This window comes from Aotus nancymaae, unplaced genomic scaffold, assembly GCF_030222135.1.
Source record: "Aotus nancymaae isolate 86718 unplaced genomic scaffold, 86718_ANA_hifiasm-v0.15.2.pri h1tg000020l, whole genome shotgun sequence".
In the NCBI taxonomy this organism is placed as follows: domain Eukaryota; kingdom Metazoa; phylum Chordata; class Mammalia; order Primates; family Aotidae; genus Aotus; species Aotus nancymaae.
In genome coordinates this window covers 7474703-7495421 of record NW_026988432.1, presented here as the reverse complement: position 1 = coordinate 7495421, position 20719 = coordinate 7474703, and the positions used below count along the sequence as shown (strand labels likewise).

The following is a 20719-nucleotide window of genomic DNA, read 5'->3' as shown; positions in this document are numbered from 1 at the left end:
ATTCTTATTTAATTGGCTGTGCAGTTGATTGGGATGATTAACGTAGCTCTGCATTATAGCCATAGGTGGTGTCATTTAGGGAAGAATCTGAACAAAAGAACCTTGTGACTTCATCGGCTAGTACTAAACAGTTCTAGGAACTTTGCTGGTCTTAGGGGCATTGGTGGCAGAGCACTTGTGGTTTCCAAAGGCCAGGTTTAAAAAGTGTGGCTCGGCCTTGGACAGCAAGGCGACCAAGGATAAGTAACTTAACCTTGGGTTTTTTCATTAGTAAAGTAGAGATATTAACGTGTGCCAACTTAGGTTTAAACACGACACTTAAATTTGGGTCATTGCAAGAATGAAACAAGTATATGAAATAGCTGTAGAGCACTGTGTAAAGGAGTTATTTTTATTCATTAGTACATAATACCACTATCAATAGAGACGGTAATGATGTCTTTCTATCTTGATTTGTCTCTCTTCATTGGTACTGATGGATGGCAGTGAGTGAGTTCTTCTCTGTGTTTCTTACCTGGAGTTTGAAGATCCTGAAATACAGAATAGTGTTTAGAAACAATATCATTTTCACTGGGTCTAATAATTTTTTTACGTGAATGTACTTACATCACTGAAGGGAAGTTATTGCCAGTCCTGAACATTCTAGAAAGAAGGCCATTAAGAAGGTTTTGAAAACCTTTCCCTGCAGCCATCAGAAGGCAGTGATAAGCCAGTCAAGTATGACATACAAATATACTTTGAGTGTATAAGCCAATTTGGCTTATCATTGCCTTCTGAAATATAACATGTGCATGTCATTTCTGCCTTTGGTCCTAACATTTATCATTTCTCTTTTTATTTTGTATAGAATGTCTTCCCTCTCTAGTCTTTCCTTTGTTGAGAACCTAATTAAATGCCACTTTTTCTAAAAATAGACTTTTCTGATTACCTTGGCTGTCCAGAAAAAGGTCTTTGGTGAATGTGTAATTTACTGATTTCTATTGTTATTTACAATAACATGTGTATATTATTTACCTCTTAAAGTCAATTGTGAATTCTTTGAGGGAAGGAATATGCATTGTACTCAACTGTTAGAAAATAATACTGGAACTTTATGATGACAGGATGAGTAGATGAATAAGAAAGGCTACTTTAGTAAGAACTATTTGGGAGCAAACAAAGTTAGCTGGCCAGAGAGAGTTTAAAACATTTATTTAATGGGAAATGTTTTCAAAATAAACTTAAAGCTTGATGAATTTGAGATTAAGAAGGCAAAGTTTTGACTGGAAACCACTAATGTATGACCAAAAGTATTTAAAGGAAGAAGACAAAAATTCAACTTTCATATTTAGAAAAGGAAAAACTGAGGGTAAAATTAGACTCATTAGGAGAAGTCTGGTGGGTCTCTTTTAGTTGTCTTGCCATCTATAGTCAATGCAACATAACTGTTGTATTTTTCTAATAGAAAAACAAATGTATTGCCTATATCTCTTGGAAACTGCATCCTGCTCTTTCTTTACAAATGAATCTTCTTCCTATACCAAAATGTTCTCCTTTTTTTTATGGGAGCATTTGAAGTGATTGTGTGAAGTCCTGGGAAAGAAAGAAATGCACAATTGTTGCATTTTTTTATTTCATATTTAAATAGGTAGTCATCTTCTTATTTTCTTACCTCTTCTAACCAAAGTCAAAATGCACAGAACGTTGAATATACAGTTTTTGAAAAGAACAGTTGCTATTAAGATTAGCAGCTTCTATTCTGAATGTTTTTAACAGAACTAGTTCTTGCTTAGCATGTGTCCTTAGTCTTCCTCGTTTTTCAGATAATACCAAGATAATTTGCTTCTTTATGATAGAGATGTGTTACATAAAAATGAGTTTACTGATATTGTCCATTCTCTGTCCTTTTAATATTCTCTTACTGGTTTAGGCTGACTTGTGATTTTCTTTCTCAGTGGAATTTTCCATTATATTGCATTTAGAAACAGTATGGTTTCTTAGACTCTAGTTAAAAATGCTCACTGCTCATGGCCACTTGTCTTCAGGCCATAAGGAAGATGCAAATTGACTGCATAGACCATGAAACAGTGTTCAATCATATTGGCTTGTGTAGGCTCACAGTTTTAAGAATTCTTATTGGCAAAATTTGACAAAATGAAAGGATTCTTACTTTTAGAATCTTTCTGGCTACTTAACTCAGCGTTGGCATGCTTCATTGGTAACAACTCACTTGCATTTATAATTTAAATGTAGTGAAATAGGAAGCAGACTTTCAAATATCTGAATGTGGTTTTTCAATCAAACTCTTCATCCCCATAACCTTTGGTATGTGATCATCCTGGCCCACCTTCACCAAGAATCCTGTGAAACTGATTTAGCCAGAATCCCCATTACACCTGATGTTTTCTCTCAGTAATTTTCCATCCTCTGACATCATCCTCCTCCTTGGCTATAAATCCCCACTTGTCCTTGCTATATTTGAAATTGAACCTGGTTTTCTTTCTCCTTTGTAATTGTTCCTGAATAAAATTTGTGTTCACGACTTCAACCTTAACCTCTGTCCAGTTCTGGCTTTCCTTGCCAGGCAATATTTCTATTTCTAGGATCTCTACATAGTGTATAAACTTGAACCAACAATTGTGGAGTTTTTTTGTACTTTTTTTTCCCCATCCATGAAAAAAAATAAGAACTTTATACCTGAATTTTCTCTGAGAATAAGTGTAATATTTACAGGGCTTGTAGTATAAGGCAGAGGCATAGTAAGGAAGAGGAAAGAGAGAATGATGAGCAAGAATTTATATTCCAGTGGTGATTAATTTGTTGTATTTGGGATATGTCATTATTTGCTAGATATCAGTCAAATTATTTCCTATACATTTTTTAATCTTTTGCAGTAAAAATCTAAATATTCTGTGGTGAGAGAAGACTGGTAGCTATAAATGCCATGGCATTAGGGGCCCAGTTTATTTTGGGTCATTTTTGTATCCTTAGCATCCAGCCCAGCAGCAGATAGATACAGAGCAGGTGATAAGCAACTATTTTTCTCTCTTTTTTTTTTTTTTTGCAAATATTTCTTGATTAAGCAAATGAATAAAAATGAAATGAAGGTTCTATTCTACAAGTAATTTTTTTCTTAAAGCTAGTTAAACTGAACTCTTGAAAAGGAGGCTAATTCAAACACTTGGTCATTTCTATTATTGTTTTAAGTAAAAAAAACACAAAGAAGTATCTAACTGAGCACCAAAGAAAAGAGCTAACAGCTTTAGTAAACCTGCAAAGGAGCTGATACTGGCTTGCATCCATGGTGATATTTCTAACACCTTGTTTGATTGTTCCACACAATTTTATTTTACTAGTAGCATTTTACTAAAGAAATGGAGACAAACTTACGTTAATAGAACACTTCTCTGAGCTTGATGAAAGCACGTTAACTAGACAGATAACAGCAACTTCTAGGAATTTAGTTGCTTCCTAATTCCTGCATAATAGAGACCTACAGGTGAAAGTGAGAGTTTTATTTAATTATACTCATAGTAATTATCACAGCCTTACTCAGGGATACAGAATGATCACTTTCTTCATTCTATCATCGCTTTAACTTAACAGATACCATTATTTTTCTGGCCTGTAAAAAATAGTTTATTCTTTTCATCTTTATATCTAGATTGGTGCTACCCACTAGAATTTTCGATGCTGATAGGTATGTTATAATATCTCTATTATCCAACACTGTGGCCATAAACCACATGTGGCTTTTGAGCCTTTGGCATGTGGCCAGTGCAACTGAGGAACTTGATTTTTAACTTAATTAGAATTTAAATTTAAATAGCCATATTGGCTAGTGGCTCCCATATTGGACAGGGTAACTCCAAACTGTAGCACCAGTGTTCTGTGGTGGTATCTGGCTTTGGGCCAGATAGCATCAGGGTTTGAACCCAGTCCTGCTATAATATTTACAAGTTATGGGAATTTTGCCACATTTCAAGGGATGACTTCACACACACACACACACAGACACACACACACACACACACCTCTGCAGCCTAAGTAGACTTATGAAGGAGTCAATGTCTAAATTATGTGTCTACAAGAGTTACTGATATATGTTAGACCAACAGTGTTCCTCAAAGACCTCTCACTTTCTGGATATATTATGGATAATAATTACAGTTTGTTAGGGAATTACTTTGGGCCAAACACTGTGCTGAACACCCTTTGTACTTTAATGTTAAGCAAAGTGACTAAGGCAGCATGTGATGAAGCCTAGCTTTAAGCTCAAGGCTCAATCCAAAACCTATAGGTTTATGTATCATATAGATGGGGTAATAATATATATTGTATATAATATATTATAAAATATATTTAGATACATTTATAATATATTTTAAATATATATAATATATAATTATATGTAACATATACCATAATATGTAAATATATATATATATATTACCCCAACTTTGCCTTTTAGCTTCCTGAGTGTGGGAAGAATGGCTTATCCTTCTTTCTTGGCAGAGCACTTTGAATTTAACAGGAGCTCGATATATGTGGATTCATCATTGGCTTATTTTGTACAGAAGGCACTGATGAATAAGAAGGAAGACAGCATGTTGGGGGTGGCAGTTCACTCCCTAGAGAGTATCAGTGCAACAGTGTCTCCTTTTCACTTGCTTCGGAAGCTCAGAGAACCCAAGAGCACCGTGTGATAGGCTGCTTTTACAGAGAGGTATTGGAAGATTAGAACCTAGACCTCAATGCCTCCTGCAATGATTCATAGCAACTTGGCCAGAGACCAGTATGTAGATCTTATCCAAGAAAAGCCTCAGGACATATTTCAAAGTATCAACTTGTAAAAAAATCCATTTCCTAGTGTTAACATTATTGTAGGTTGTCTTTTGCTACATAATTTTATTCTTACTTTGTTAAAAAACAAAATAGATTTTTGGTTATTTTTCTTGTCACCGATTGCTGGAAAAATAGTAGCAGGGCCCTGAATCACAGAATGAGGCCTAAAGACTCTGACAGTTGCAGCAGAATGGAGAAATTGGTTATGCTTACTCAGAAGAAGTGATTGATGCTCCTCCATCTCATGTGATGCCAGGAGGCATGGGCATAGTTTCGTGATAAGCTCTGCCGAGGTAGGCAGGGAGCTCATATGGACTGTGATTCTAGTCATTGGCTCTACCTTAGCATGGGCTCCCTGTTAAGTGGGGACACCAATATTGACACTGGACAACACACAAAGTGTGAGGATAACGTAAGACAGGACCGTTTCTTGCAGATGGTAGGTAAGTCTTTGACTCTGCATCAGGAAGGAATGAGCTTGGCTATAAGAACTCATAATAGCTGCTATTCTGGGCCCTGGTCAGCTCTTTAGGCTCAGATAGAAACCCCCACACATGTCTAGCTGAGTAAGAACACTCTCTTTGATAATAACAATTTTAGAAGGGGCATATAGAACCATATTCAGGTTCTGTGTTTACCTTATTTCTCAATGACATAGTACTGTTTTGAATGCTGGATGTTCTATTAACATGAGAATAAAAAGGGAGACTCTTCTGGTGCTGACAACAAAGTGTGACTGTCAAAACCTGGCCATTCCTCAGTAGGCATGTGGCCCTGCTCTCAAAGTTGCATCAGTAAGAATGGCCCAAGATCAATTTCTCTGAAATTCTAGTCATTATTTTTTGGCAGGCATTCTCTAAATATAATTGGCTTATTACTAAAATTCTATGTAGCAGGTTAACTCATTTAGTTACTTGGGATTACATTTTTAATTCAATTTATCTTGGAGGTAGACCAAGAAGTTACCTTCATTAAAATTAGATGTCCTTTGACTGCAATCTGGAAAGAAGTTTTAAATCGTTTAAATAGGCGGTTTATAACACCTGCTTTAAAAATTCTCTAGTAGAAAATACTTATTTATAAGCTCGATAATGCAAAACTTTGAGACCTTTTAAGTGGATCTGATATTGCTGTTGAGATACATGACCTTTTCTGCCAACCTTTCCTTTACCTACCTGATGGGTAAGTTTCAGAGCTTCCTATTAAAGCATAAATCCATAAATTTTATTAAGAGATTAAAATCCTAGTCCTTTTCTTTGTTTAGGCACAAAATAAATCAATTTGTCTTTAATTAGTGGTGTAGATTATCTGCAAATCCTTTCCAAAGAGCTTTAACTCTTAGCTGTAGTATATCTTAGCTTAGATATCAGGCTAAAATATTTCTTCAAGATGACTTGAAGTTTGAAGTGCATGTGATAATCTATTCTTATTGTTCTAAATTTTGGAACTCTTGGATCAAGTTAGACCACTATAAAACCACATACTTAGAGAATCAGACAATAGTTTTGGCCTATTTTTTTCTTTTCTTTCTTTCTTTTTTTTTTTTGCAGACAAGAGTCTGGCTCTATTCCCCAGGCTGGAGTATAGTGGCATGATCTCAGCTCACTGCAACCTCTGCCTCCTGGGTTCAAACAATTCTTATGCCTCGGCCTCCCCAGTAGCTGTGATTACAGGCACCAGCCACCACACCTGGCTAATTTTTGTATTTGTAGATATCATAAATGTGATTACTTTCTTGATTTCTTTTTCAGATTGTTCACTGTTGGCATAGAGAAATGATGCTGATCGTTGTATGTTGACTTTGTATCCTGCAACTTTACTGATTTGTTAATCAATTCTAATAGGTTTTTGGTGGAATCTTCAGGTTTTTCCAAATGCAAGGTCATATCATCTGCTAACAAGGATAATTTGACATCTTCCTTTCCAGTTTGGATTCATTTTCTTTCTTTCTCTTGTCTGATTACTGTAGCTAAAACTTCTAGTACTATGTTGAATAACAGTGGTGGAAGTGGGTATCCTTGTCATGTTTCAGATATTAGAGAAAACGTTTTCAGTTTTCCCCCATCCAGTATGATACTAGCTATGGGTCTGTCATCTATAACTTTTATTTTGTTGAGGTATATTTCTTCTATACATAGTTTTTTGAGGGTTTTCCATCATTAGTTTTTTAAGTCATTACTTCCCAAACTGTGTTCTGCAGAGTCCTTTTCTAAGCAGACCAGTAAGTGGCACATGGAAAAAGCTTTCTGCCCCTTTATATGGTAACCATCACATTGATGGCTATGTGTAGTTGAACAGTTAAGAAGAAACAAACATTCACTTTATTTAAATCCTGAATTTGCAAATATTTCTTACATCATGTGTGTGGTATGTGGGACATGATAATTAATGTCTGGCAGAACAGCATCAGTCAGATACCAGTTTATGAAATACTGCTGCAGTTTCATGATTTTCCTCTTTACTTTGCTTTGGTTGCTAAGAGGCTCAGAGAGAGATTTGGAAAATTTTAGACTTACATTCCCCAGCCTGCGACCTGGACAAGGTAGCCATAGATGTGTTGGAAAAATGTCAAATTCCACTTCATCCCACCTGCTTTGTGAACTGTGGCAGAGCTGTTCCTGCTGGGTCCCTGTCCCCATGAGAATGCACGGTGTCATGATTCCTCTTTCTCAGCAATCACCATAGCAGGCTCTGCTTAGCTTTTCTCATTTATCTTAACTACTTATCTCTTTCTATTCTGGGTATTTTACTGACTTACGTTTTACTCTCAGTTCGGTTCTTCCAATGACCTGCGGTGAATACAGGTCCATAGACTTAGCAACCAATCTCACATTTACTTGTTTCTAAAGCTTTAATATCCAGTCTCTTCCAATGAGCCCAACTCAATGGATCTTCAACCCATACTTTATATTGTAATATCATCTTTTTATGACTTTTATTTCTATCATCTTATTTTCCTTCCTTCATTTTTTTCTTCAAATTTCCAACTTATTTATTATCCCATTTTCTTATACATATCTCTGAAATCTGGCTCAAGTCCTTCATGTAATGAGATGATGGTACAAATAACAAATTAAGTATTTTTCATAATTAATTGAAAATAAATAGGTTGTTTCCTTTCTAATACCTGAAAGGATATAGTCAGATGGAGGTGGGGATGACATCGTGGCTGGGATATGAGTGGGAGAGTCGCCTGATTATTTTGGAGCATGGGAGGTGTTAAGCAAAGCTGGATAAGCATGAGGCTCTTTGAGGCCCTCAACACCATGGAGTAAAACAGTATTTCCTGGTCTGACCGACCTTAGCAGAAATCTCAGCTTTGTGCCTCACCAGGTGTGCCTTCTGGGTCACAGCCATGCAAGAGAAACCTTGGCCATGCTGGCGTTGGCATCTCAGGATAAGGTGTCAGCTCCCTCCCAAGTGTGCGATTTGCAATCCTGACTTTGCAGCAGCATGCAGGCCCAAGCACCTGCCAGCACATGCCACCACAGTGTGTCCCCTTACTGCTCTCAGCTGCACTCACAGCGCTGACTCCAGCTACTCTGCAAAAATTTTGGGAGAAATTACTTGTGTGCTTACTTCATTGGCCAGAATTCTTTTCCAATTGAAATCAAGTGACCTACAATTGTCTTTTTTGCTTCCTGGATATTCTGGAGTGACACAATAGAGTGCATTGAGAACAAATGTTTAATTATTGAACAGGGCCCTGCCTCTGAACTGTCTGACTAAAAGAAATATCACAGACATATTTCTGACCCTGCTGCCTCGAACTTTGTTTTATGCCTTGATTTGTCAACATCCATTTGTCTTTTTCAAAACTGAAGTAGAGAATTTCATAAAAATTTTATTTGTCTTGCATTGGAATGAACACACCTCATTTATCTGATTGAAGTTGTCTCCTTTTCCCAGTTTTATTCCTCCTAACACCACTACCAATTCAACACTTTGGAAACATCTCTTTTACATAAGTTACAGCATAAAACCCTTTAATGACTCCTGTTACCCATAGGTTAAAATCTAAACACATTATTATTTTTGGATTTCCAATTCTTCAAAGTTTGGGTCCAGTTTTTATTTTTAGTCTTATTTTTGATTAATACTCCTTTCACAAACCATTTGCTCCAATCACACTAACTTTCTTATTTGCTGCTTTAAGTTTTTGCCTTGAATGTGTTCCAAAACAGGTCTTTAATGTACATAAATAATATAAATAGTAGTAGAAGTAGTAGAAATAATGGTGACCACATTGAAGTGTTCGAATCATGTACTTTTTTTCCTGTCTTTCAACTACTTGTCATTTCTCTTCTTTCTACACATTTCTTCACCTATCCTAACATCACGTCAGGGTCCTCTCAGCTCCCTTTTCTCTGTTATGCCTTCTGGACCACTGTGGCTAGAAATAAACTGTCTTTCCTGAGCTACTTTGATTCTTACTGTCCAATCATTGGTGACCACATTTTGGGCAACTTCCGCAACCAGGTACCCTTTGTGTGTGTGTGTTTAGAAAGTTCTTAGCTTTTAAGAGTGACTTATGTACATTCTTTAATGTGAATGGCACCTGCATCAAACCTTTTGTGGGATGTGTTGATTATATATAGAAAATTAAATTCTGATGTACTTAATACATACCTGGACACACATGCGTAAATAGAAGCAATAAACAAGAGGAACAAAAACACATGCAAATAGCGGATAGTGACTCCTACCCGCCTGTCACCAAAGCCACTCAGAAGATTTCTGTGTTCTGTCTCCTCCCTCTTCCTCCTCTTACTTGCAGGCCTCCATTTTGATGGGTAGTTCTAATCTGATGAAGTAAAATGGGGACTTTAATGTAGTTCTAATTGAAAGTAGTCCAAGTTTAACATTGAATTTATTGTGTAATATTTAGTTACAAAATTTTGTGTTGATGAATTTGCTTTTTAAAAAAAATAATTGTGAGATGTAAACAAAAATTTAGAGGAGATCCATACTTACTCTTACGCTTTTTTCCAGATGTTTTGGCTCAGTCCTTCAAGCAATATGCTAATGACAAGAGTAAAATCAATGGGGATAACTTAGAGATGCAAACGTGAAAGCTTTACTCTATTAGACAACTTGATAAATCACGTTCAGATTAAAATGAAGATAAATGTGCCGTCATCTAATTTAATGGTTTGGCTTGTTATTTTCTCTGAAAAGAGGCTGTGTGATTCTTTCTGAGGTCAGCTGGGGATTTCTTAGAATGGTGTAGTGGGAGACCTGGCTCAGAGTGTAATGCAGACCTCCCGGGAACTGGCTGCAGCAGTGAGATGCCTCTCCCTCAGGCTGCAGCTACACCTGCATTTGGGAGAAATGCAAATCTTGCTTTGGGATTTAACCTACTTGCAGTTTGTGGAAAATATCCAAATGGAATTACGAAAGCATTACCTAATTATAACAACACATTCATTTTCCTTGACCATGTTTGGTTTTGACTTGTTTGAATTTGTTTATTTAAAGAAGGTTGGTAGGTGGCAATTTTTGTCTGCTGTGTGTGGTGTGTATGCATGTGGTACTGACCTAGCTAAAAATATTTGCATATGCCCACAGGCCATTGATAAAATAAGAGTCAGCATAGAAACAAATCAATTTATGCCATGCAAGGATCCCATTTTCTTTGTACAGATAGAATGGTTGAATGAGGATGTATGATACTCCAGTGCTTTTCTGAATTTTACTGCACCACCTGCAGCCTGTCTTTGGGCACCTGAAAACCCTTCAGAAGGAACAATCTCTGTGTGTGATGTCCTGCACCCTGCTGGATGCATGCTGTGATGTTGTACATTGTCTCGGGGAGGAGAAAACCAATAGAGTTTAGACAGTGGCTCAGTTTTGCTCTGGAATATGAGCAAAACTCATTTGTGGGGGAAAAGAGCCTACAAAAATTTGCATACAATCTCTATTATTTTGTAATTGTGGAATTATTACTATTTTTCATTTAAGTCACTCATTCAGTGCCCTTTATAATTACCTAAATGAGAGTTAGTGTTTAGGGGCATTGGGACTCCTGGAGCTTTTTCTTAATTGGAGGATGACAATTTTAATTTTTTTCCTTCCTTTTAGACTTTAAAATTAGCCTGAAAGTAATTGAGAAGCCAATTCCAGAATTCTGGAGCTAACTGCCATGGATATTACATGCAAAATCAATGGATAATCCCCATATGTTTTATACGTCATAACAACTATTTTATTAACCTTTGTGGAAGATTTCAGTTTTCTTTGAATCTCTGAACAGGCCTATTTACACATTTTTTAAGGAGAAGAAAACAGATTTGTAGTGTGAAATCTGGTGTAGGAAGTGCTGATAATAATTAAAGAGGAGGCCAGGCACGGTGGCTCGCACCTGTAATCCCAGCACTTTGAGAGGCCCAGGCGAGTGGATCACTTGAAGTCAGGAGTTGGAGACCAGCCTGGCCAATGTGACAAAACCTCATCTCTACTAAAAATACAAAAATTAGCCTGGTGTGGTGGCATGCACCTGTAATCCCAGATACGTGGGAGACAGAGACAGAATTGCTTGAACCTGGGAGGCGGAGGTTGCAGTGAGCCGAGATAGCGCCCCTGCACTCCAGCCTGGGAGACACAGTGAGACTCCCTCTCCAAAAAAAAAAAAATTAGGAATAAGGAAACAAGAAGGAGGTAATGATACATGCAGAATAGAACATACATGTGCACACAAACACACATACACACACACTGGGATTTTAAAATTAGCCTTGAGAGAAGGAGGATGACCTTGTCATGGCTGTGAGAGTCCCATGGGAGAGAGCCAGAGTGCTTTGCTATGTGCTGGCATGAGGAGAGAGATGGAGAGATTATACGTACACTGTATACAATCAACAGGAAGGAGTTGGGAGCACAGCCATGTGGACACACTGAATTTTCTTCCTTAGATAGGCTGTGTTAAATGTGCTAATTTGGGTTTCTAAAGTTTTCTCTCTCTTAAGTATCAGTAAACTTGGCATAATAAGGCATGATTAAACAGGGAGGCTAGAGGAGATATGCATTCCATCTTTCAAGAAGAGTCCACAAACTGAACCTTGCTTTGCACACTACTCTAGTACTCATCCAGGTACTTGTTTCCCCTCAAAACAAGTATTTGCTGTTAGAGGAATCTTAAATCATGGGCTGGTGTTTCCCTTTGGAGGGACTTGTATTTGGGTAACACTGCCCTCTGCCCCTCATCCTGGACATTTCTCCAGCAGAAGGAGGCATGTCCCTTCCCTGACTGATGAGAAGGACGAACTGGCCGTGCTTGGCTCAGTCCTGCCGGCTTCCTTTTTCTCTCTCTCCCCCAGGGTCATCTGCCTGTCCACGGCATGCATTCTCATCTGTTCTTTGGAGCCCAAATCTTTACCTTTACTAATGACTAGCTGTGTAATCTTGAAGAAATGTCTCAAATTTTTGGTGTCTCACTTTTTTGTTTTCTAGCTTGAAAATAGATGTGTTAATAGATTGCCCCCTTGGATATTGCATGGAAGAGTCTTTAATTAGTTGAAGATAAGGAAGACTTTTGTAGAGATAAACAGATTAAGCACAGCATACACTATTTCTCACTTCCAGAGATGGAGCCAATACATCCGCGAATTTGTGTCTTATTGAAGGGGTGATATTAAAGGATAGGGGTGTTGCACGTACTAAAAGATGTCTGTTCCTAATGGACACTTGATAAATGTTTGTAGGATGAAGCCCTAATTGAAAGAAGGAAGGTATATTTTGAAATGTCTCCAGATGATTCTGCTAAGCACTCCTTTTCCTCTCCTTCTACAACACACACGTGTGCTTGCACATGCACACACACACACCCCCCACATTTGTGCATATGAGCACATCACCTATTGAGAGTCATTGTGACACATATGCTTTCTAAAGACAGCAGGCTGGCAATTTCTTTTCCCTCTTGACAAGCACTCTTAAGAATATACTTAGTTTGTACTATTTTAAAAAGTCATATTTACAAACCACTAGCATTTTCTAAATTATATATGACAGCTTACACTACTTGCTTCCTGATCCAAGTATAGTATATTTAATAGATAGCGATGTCCTTCACAATCACTATTGAGTCATAAGGCCCTGAAGGGAAGATTGGCTCATGGGAATCACTCTGTCATACAGGTAAAGCAAAAGCTGGGACATGACCTTTGATTTCCTCCTTCTGTTATAATAATAGATTTTTTTTAAAAATTCAAACTCAAAATCTAAGCTGTCTTCCATGATATATTCACTAATAGAATATATTATAGCTAGATACATGTAAATATAGGTCTTTAGAATATCTTCATCTAAAATAATTATTTGCAGGCAACACATCTATCATTTAGGTTCAATTGGAGAAACCTGGATTACAGCTTAACAAGGTGTCTAGTCACTCATTACTAATTTTCTTTACTTGCCTTTTAATTCAATTTTGAAAATACACACAATATTAGAGATTTCCTCCTTGGATGTTATATGGAATGGTGAAATAATACCCTTTAGTAGTTGAGAAATGTGGAGGATTTAAGAGGGTTAAGCTCAAAACAATATAAGCAAGGAGTACACAGGCTTGGGTGAAAAAACAAACAGGTTATTTATATGTGGCTTATAATTAGATCATATAGTTTGATATCTATAAAAAGTAATGCTCAGATATGTGGTAAAGTAGGGAAAATAAATACAGTTTACTCAATCCATTTCTCTTAGATGGAAAGCTAGTGACATATATTCTTTTTTAGTCCAGGGATAAACATAATACATGGCCCCATAATTACCTCCATTTCTAGTGTGTTCTCTGTGCTGCAGGCATGATAGTAGGTGACTGGCAAGCATTGGCTAATTTTATTCACAACAATTTAATATGGCAATAATATGTTGGCTTTGGTTTATTAAATAGAAGAAAAAATAAGCATTTGATAAGTAAATTGGAAAGCATGATCTCTTTAACAGAAAATAAACTTTATTAAACATTTTGCTGTGCTAGGTCTATGACATTTGAGAAGAAAATTTTACAAAGATTTTGGAAATCCCCAAATCTACACATATATCTTTCTATAAAGTACACGTACAATGATTTTGAGAACAGCAAAACTCATTTGGAAAGCACATGCTGAAAGATGGGCTTGGTTAGCCCACTGAGTGCCCACTCATGTTCCCATACTCACATATACACTCATAGGGGTGGGACTCCAGGTAGTACATGTGACAGATCAGAAATGTGAGAAGATAAGGAGGCTCATGAACCACTGAAGTTACAGATATTCAATTAATGAAGGCATGTGTCTAATCTCTTTGCATATTTGTGTGTATTTGAATAATGTTGTATATACAAATTTGTATCTGACATTTCCCCTTATATGCATTTCCATGTCATTAGAAGAATTAAAATTCCTCTGTCACAGAGAAAAATAAAAACTATTTGTAATGTTGACTAGATATTTTATGTTAATAATGATTAATTTTTCAGTATAATATTGTCATATTCTGAAAGTTTTATGTTGGAAGCACACATGCTGAGGAATTTATAGATATAATAATATGTCAGGATTTTACTTTAAAATATGTACTTGAGGGGGGCAAAGTAAGTGGGAGTATGAATGAAGTAAGTCTGGTACTGTGTTAATAATTGTTGAAGCTAGCTGATGGAAACTATAGAATTTATTCTCTGTATTTTGCAAATATGTAAACATTTCCATGATTAAAAATTACAAATTTTTATAAATTTATAATTTTTTTAAAAAATTTAATTTATAAATTTAATTTCTGGTGGCTTTTTGATGGTGAAAATAAGGATATATTTATGTAATCATTTATATTATACAGTTTGATGGTAATCCACATTTCTCTGTCCATAAAACTTTACCAACATTTAAAATTATTTTGTGGGGGAGAAGTTTGGTAGTATAATATTACTGCACCAGGCCAGGTGCAGTGGCTCACACCTGTAATCCCAGCACTTTGGGAGGCCGAAGCGGGTGGATTATTTGAGGCCAGGAGTTTGAGACCAGCCTGGCCAACATGGAAAAACCCCCATCTCTACTAAAAAATACAAAAATTAGCAGGACATGGTAGCACACGCCTGTAGTCTCAGCTACTTGGGAGGCTGAGGCACGAGAATTGCTTGAACCCAGGATGTGGAGGTTGCAGTGGGCTGAGATTGTGCCATTGCACTCCAGCCTGGGTGACAGAGTAAGAATCTGTTTCAAAAAAAAAAAAATACTGCACCAATGAGTGTAATGATTTAAAAGTGATATGTACTTTTCCAGTTGTTTCCCAAGTAGATTTAATTATTTCCCAAATAGACCGGATATATTTTCTAATATTATGAGAATGCCAGAGCCACCTCATGTTATTAGTATTGCCCATCACCATTTAAAGACATATCTTAAGTTGATAGATCATTTTATTATAGATATTAGAATAGATGATTCTTGAATTATGAAAAACTTGTGCTGGTTGTAGAAAATTTGGAAAGTGCAAAAACATCCCAACACTAAAAGAAAAACCAGTGTTGAAGTGCGAAGTTTTCCTAACAATCTTTTTTGAAAATATTTTGAAATATTCTCTGCTGTTCAGTTATAATGATAGCTGGAGGCATTATACAACTTTATTTTGTAACATACTTTTTCCAGTACAGATGTGAAAATTTTCACATCTATTATTTAGTACTGCAATGTGAAATAAAGTTAGTTAGAGGGAAGTTTCAGAAAAGAAGATAAATTTGTAAAAGACCATAGTCCCTGTGATGAAAAGTCGTAGGACATGTTTCCATGTGGCAGTGGTTAGAAAGAAAATGTAGGAAGAATGTCAGGGTTTCTGAGTCAGCTTCCAGATGCATATCTTCACTTTCTCTTCATTATACCCAAATGAAGATCTTGTTTGAAATTTACAGATAGAGAAGCTAAGGCATTGGAGATATAAGATTCTTCAGAAAGTGGTCAGAGCCTCCTGATGTTGCTTCCGGGCTGTGCCCCTTCCTCTCCCTCCTGTTTTGGCTTCTTGCCAGCCTGGGTGTTCCTGGTCCTGCAAAGCTTGCACTTTCCTGAGTCATTACTGTGCAACCTGTTGACCCTTCTTCTTGAGATACTGTTTTCTTTTTTTTTTCAACTGTAAAGTTAATGCATACTCTTGGGAAAAAAAAATTGTCACAGAATTAAAGATTATGATTGAAGCATAGTGTATACACAGTTTTATATACCACTTTGTCTTAATACTATGAACACGTTTTCTGTGTCCTTAGAATGGTTGTAAATACCATTATTTGGTTACAAGGGGTGTAGCCACATTCTAAGAGTGCATCACTGTTGACTTAATGCTCCACTGTATCCTCTAATTAGGCCTCAGCCTTGGCTGACCTGTGCTCCTGCCTAAAGGTGACCAGCTTCCACCTCAGAAGGTCGGGCTCTCCCCTTGGCTGCCTCCTACAGTGAGTCTAACCAGCCATGCACCCTGAGTTTCTGTTTTTTTTTTTTTTTTTTTTTATGTTTTTACCCATTATTTCAAGGTTTGGATAAAATAATTAACTATGGTTGCAGCCTGTCTCCCCAAATAATGAGTCTGGAAGTCACAATCTGAAACTATGAATGAATTAATTCCCTGTTGGGGTAAAATTGAGTAATTAGGAAAAAAGACCTTGGAAGAGCTGGGAAGATTCATTTCCTCTTCTCCCTTTCTCTAATGAAAAACTGTTTCAGGCAAGATCTTACATACCTCTGCAGCCTCTCTGAGATGTCCCTCATGGCCACATGGACGCACCCAGCAAAGGGCCTAACTTGGGAAGTTGTGGCCAGGATGGTATACCTCACTTTGCATTGCTTCTCAGCCTTCCCTTCTTTCCTGTTTTCATCACCTTCTTGCCATGAGTTTGCACTTCCTTAAACAAAATATGAGCATTTTTACTCATTGCCTCAGACCAGGCTTTTTAGGGAACCTGAGCTCAGGCAAAGACCTAAATGCAGAGGGAGGTAAAATGTTCCAGGAAGGACACAGAATGTACAAAAGCTTTGTGGGGTGAGGGAGCATGAGAGGGTAAAAGTAAAGGAAGGTTGAAATGAAAAAAAAAAAATGTAAATGTGAAATGTGGTGGAGAAAGGAAGAGGAGGGGTGTGTGATGTAAACTAGCTGGGGATAAAACCCCTGAAGGTGGTGTGGACCCTGGAAGCAGTCTGGTCTTGATTCTAAGGGCAACAGCAATGTACCGTAGGGCTTTAGGGAGGATGGCAATGGGACGGAGATGGGATAGTGTAATTAGTCCATTTTCACACTGTAAAGAACTGCCTGAGATTGGGTAATTTATAAAGAAAAGAAGTTTAGTTCACTCACAGTTCTGCATGGCTGGTGAGGCCTCAGGAAACTTACAATTATGGCAGAAGGGGGAGGAAGGATGTCTTACATGGGTGGCAGGTGAGACAGCATGTGAAGGAGGAACAGTCAAACACTTATAAAACCATCAGGTCTCATGAGAACGCACTTACTATCATGAGAACAGCATGGAGGACTGCTCCCATGATCCAATCACCTCCTTCCCTTGACACCTGGGGATTACAGGCCCCTTCCTCAACACGTGGGGGTTCCAATTCGAGATGAGATTTGGGTGGGGACATAGAGCCAAGCTGTATCAGGGTAGTGCCACTGGATTTGAATTTTGAAAGGACCACTCTGGTTATGCAGGGAAGAATAAGTTGTATGAAGGAGGTTGCAGTGTGGTTATTGCTTGATCAGTTGGGAAGTGATGGCATGTTAGTGGAGAAAGATGACCTTAGCTTGGTACTGTGGGAATAATGGAGATGGAGAAAAATGAGGGATATTTGGGAGGTAAAATGGATAAGATTGATAAAGGTTAGATATGTAACCCAGGGCAGTGGAGGAGTCTTAGATAACTTCTAGTTCTCTATATTAAGCTATTTATTGGATGCTGGTGGCATTCACAGAGGTAGCTAACACTGGGAGAAGAAGTGGTTGAGGGAAGATCAAAAATTTAGTTTTGGAATTACTATGTCCTATGAACAGTGTGATATTCAAGTCCTATCTCAGAGAAGAGATCTAGGTGGAGGTCAAATGTTTGTGAGGTACCTAGTCTAACTACTCCCTGAAATTCCCTGAGGCTGGGAGAGTGAACAGATGGTAAGGAGAGGCAAGCTGACCTTGCCTTCCTGGGATTTTATGTGTTCAGATGATTGAGAGTACTGTATGGATTGGATTTAGCCTTTTGCACAGTACATCTGAGTAAAAGAAGAATTGCCTGTCCCGCAACCCCCTGCCCCAGATCTGAAGCTGAATTACACACTAATGAGCACATGTCTGGTCCAAATTAGGTCTAGAATGCATATGTCTAATGTGGGCCTTCTGACTAATATTCAGTATTTCCTGAATATTAGTGGGCCATTTTATTTTTCAAATAATTGGAGGCATGCTGTAATTTTTCCAGTGAAATTCCAGTCACTATGGCTGGTGTCTCTGCCCTTGATCACACTGATTTATAGAAGTTATCTTCATCATTTGTAAAGCATTTGTTGTGTTTATTATGAGTGAGATACTAAGTAGGGCACAATATAAATATGACATGGGTCTTGCTCATTAATTTTCAGCAAGATAAGAGATGATATTGTCCTTCTTCACACTGACTTATGGAAGAGCCCTTATGCAGAAGTCCAGCTTCTACACTTTCTGCATTGCTGTCTTTAAGAGCTTTCAGTCATAGAACAGATTTTGAAAAATGGGTAGTGCTCAAGTTTGACTGCCTCAGAAAATAGTACCCATCCTGTGGTTAAGAGGGTAGAGCATGGCTGGGTGCAAAGAGATGGGTATGGCTGACCATTTTCCTGTAAGTTGTATACTCCATATTTCTGAACTGGGTTAGTTATACCAACTTATAAGATGACATTTCTGGGGATAGGTATAGGTCACTGATTATGTTTAAAACTGAAATGTTATCTACTCTATAGTTAGAAATTTTCTCAGACTCTTGCAAATTGTTTGCTAATAGCTTGCTTTTCCATGTGATTCAGATTTTGTCTTTCTAGAGATGTGGGTTGGAAAGTGAGATGTGGCATATCATAATCAGATACATATTACTGGGAAGCTATCTTAAAGCTTCAAACTCAATCACTTTTATATATTTTGGTGCTGATATAATCAGTAGGATTTCATATTCTAGAGAGTAAATTTGCTAAACTAGATGAACCAAGACAGTACATTATTAATGTATTCTTTAGTATTTAGAATCTTAAACATCAGCAGGACACGGGAAGTTATTCCTGACTTGACAATCATTTTTTGGCCTCTTCAATAGGTAGCTTTGGCTCTTGCTTTCAGTGCTTTCAGGAATGAAGGCTCATGTGGACAGTGACAGTGATATATTTGTTCTTTTTTTATGTTAATTATCAATACCTGTTATCATTTATGCTTCATTATTTTTTGCAACTATTTTAATAGCCACTCCTATACCCAGAATAGCCACAGCATTCTTTAAAAATTTTTTTATTTAGCCATGAGTGTCAGCATTAATTAAATCAATATTGAATGAAGGGATACGGAAATATTCTATACAATTTTTTTACAGTCTCTCTACTGTTTTCTTCAGAATTTTGTGACATATAATAATTTCCTTTCACTTATGGAGTTTTATCCTTTGAAGATATGAAGGACTGCTGTTTTAGCAAGTCAAAATGTGACCTGGGAATGTTCAATGGTTATGATTTACCATCTTATATTACTGGTTAAAAACGGAAAATTGGAAAGATGCATGTATATTTTAAATTAGTTAATTACATTTGGATAGTCTCATAATAGTGAATCATTTTGCTGGAAGTGATATAGTAGTATTCATTCCCTTTATCCTAGATTGCATTTAGGTCTTTGAAATATTGCTCCACATGTGAACTGAATTTTGGGGGATGAAGTTTCTTCTAAAAGTTATCTGCCTCACTTATTTGCAAAGCTTTGCTGAATGTTTATTATAAGTGAGGCACTAGGTAGGGAAAAACATGGATAAGAAGATATGAGTCCTCCCCATTGGTTTATTAGCAAGATAAGGTATTGCAGGTTTCCTCTTACACCAAATTTGGCGGATATTTACAGTGAGTGAACCTGATCACAGTGAGCTGCTTTAGCAAGCCTGGTGAGAGAACTGATCTACAAATTATGTAATGTAAGGGATAGCTAAAAGCCATGATATCAATTTTAATAAGTAGTAGAAAAAAAGTATTAATTGTGTTAACAAAGTAACATTAGTTGTATTTCAATCCATATGGACCTTGGTTTGCAGAGGCCCTGTGTAAATAACTGGAATTAGAATTCTTAAGCTTCTGGAATTAGAACTTTTACTGGTCTATAAACTGAATCAACTGGAACTCCTCCTTCAAAATCTACTGGGAATTTTGGGGTGTGCATTTAAGATGAAAGAAAGGCAAGAATTTTTAAAAATTGATCATCTGTGCAGCTGGTAGTTATGTGTTTTAGATGCATTTTCTATTTATATTGTGAGTTGAGTGGCATTTTCTCCATCTCAGGTGAAGAAACTGAGGCTTAGGGTGGCCAAGTACACTTGTTATAACTTGGGTGAATTTGAGAGTGACCCATGTTGGCAGGGAAGGGTGGCAGTTCTCTGAGTCAGGGAGGTGCACTGGACAGAGAATCCTCTGTGTCCAACATTGTGTTCTACATTTTACAGGGATGTGGTAAACACAGATAAAATACAATGCAGTCTAAAACTGAGCTTGTTACAGTTCCCTCCCAGCCTCATCTTCCACTGTATTTCATATCTTCATTGAATATCATCTACTTGTCTTCTGTCCTAGAAACAAGCATCATGATCACCATCATATCTAGCTACTATTTTATTTGTTCAATACCCAACAGGTGAGAATATATAACAGACATGTTATATATTATATTATTT

At 37.2% G+C, this 20719-nt stretch overlaps 1 non-coding gene across 1 annotated transcript; it reads right to left on the bottom strand.

Annotated features, from left to right (window-relative positions):
- Positions 1–372: 372 nt before the first annotated feature.
- Positions 373–16873, bottom strand: LOC105726088 (Gilles de la Tourette syndrome chromosome region, candidate 1). The gene is made up of 3 exons (XR_010343585.1): positions 16531–16873; positions 9454–9628; positions 373–530 (listed from the first exon to the last, which is right to left on the bottom strand). It is a non-coding gene; the product is annotated as a Gilles de la Tourette syndrome chromosome region, candidate 1 (transcript).
- Between the last annotated feature and the right edge of the window lie 3846 nt (positions 16874–20719).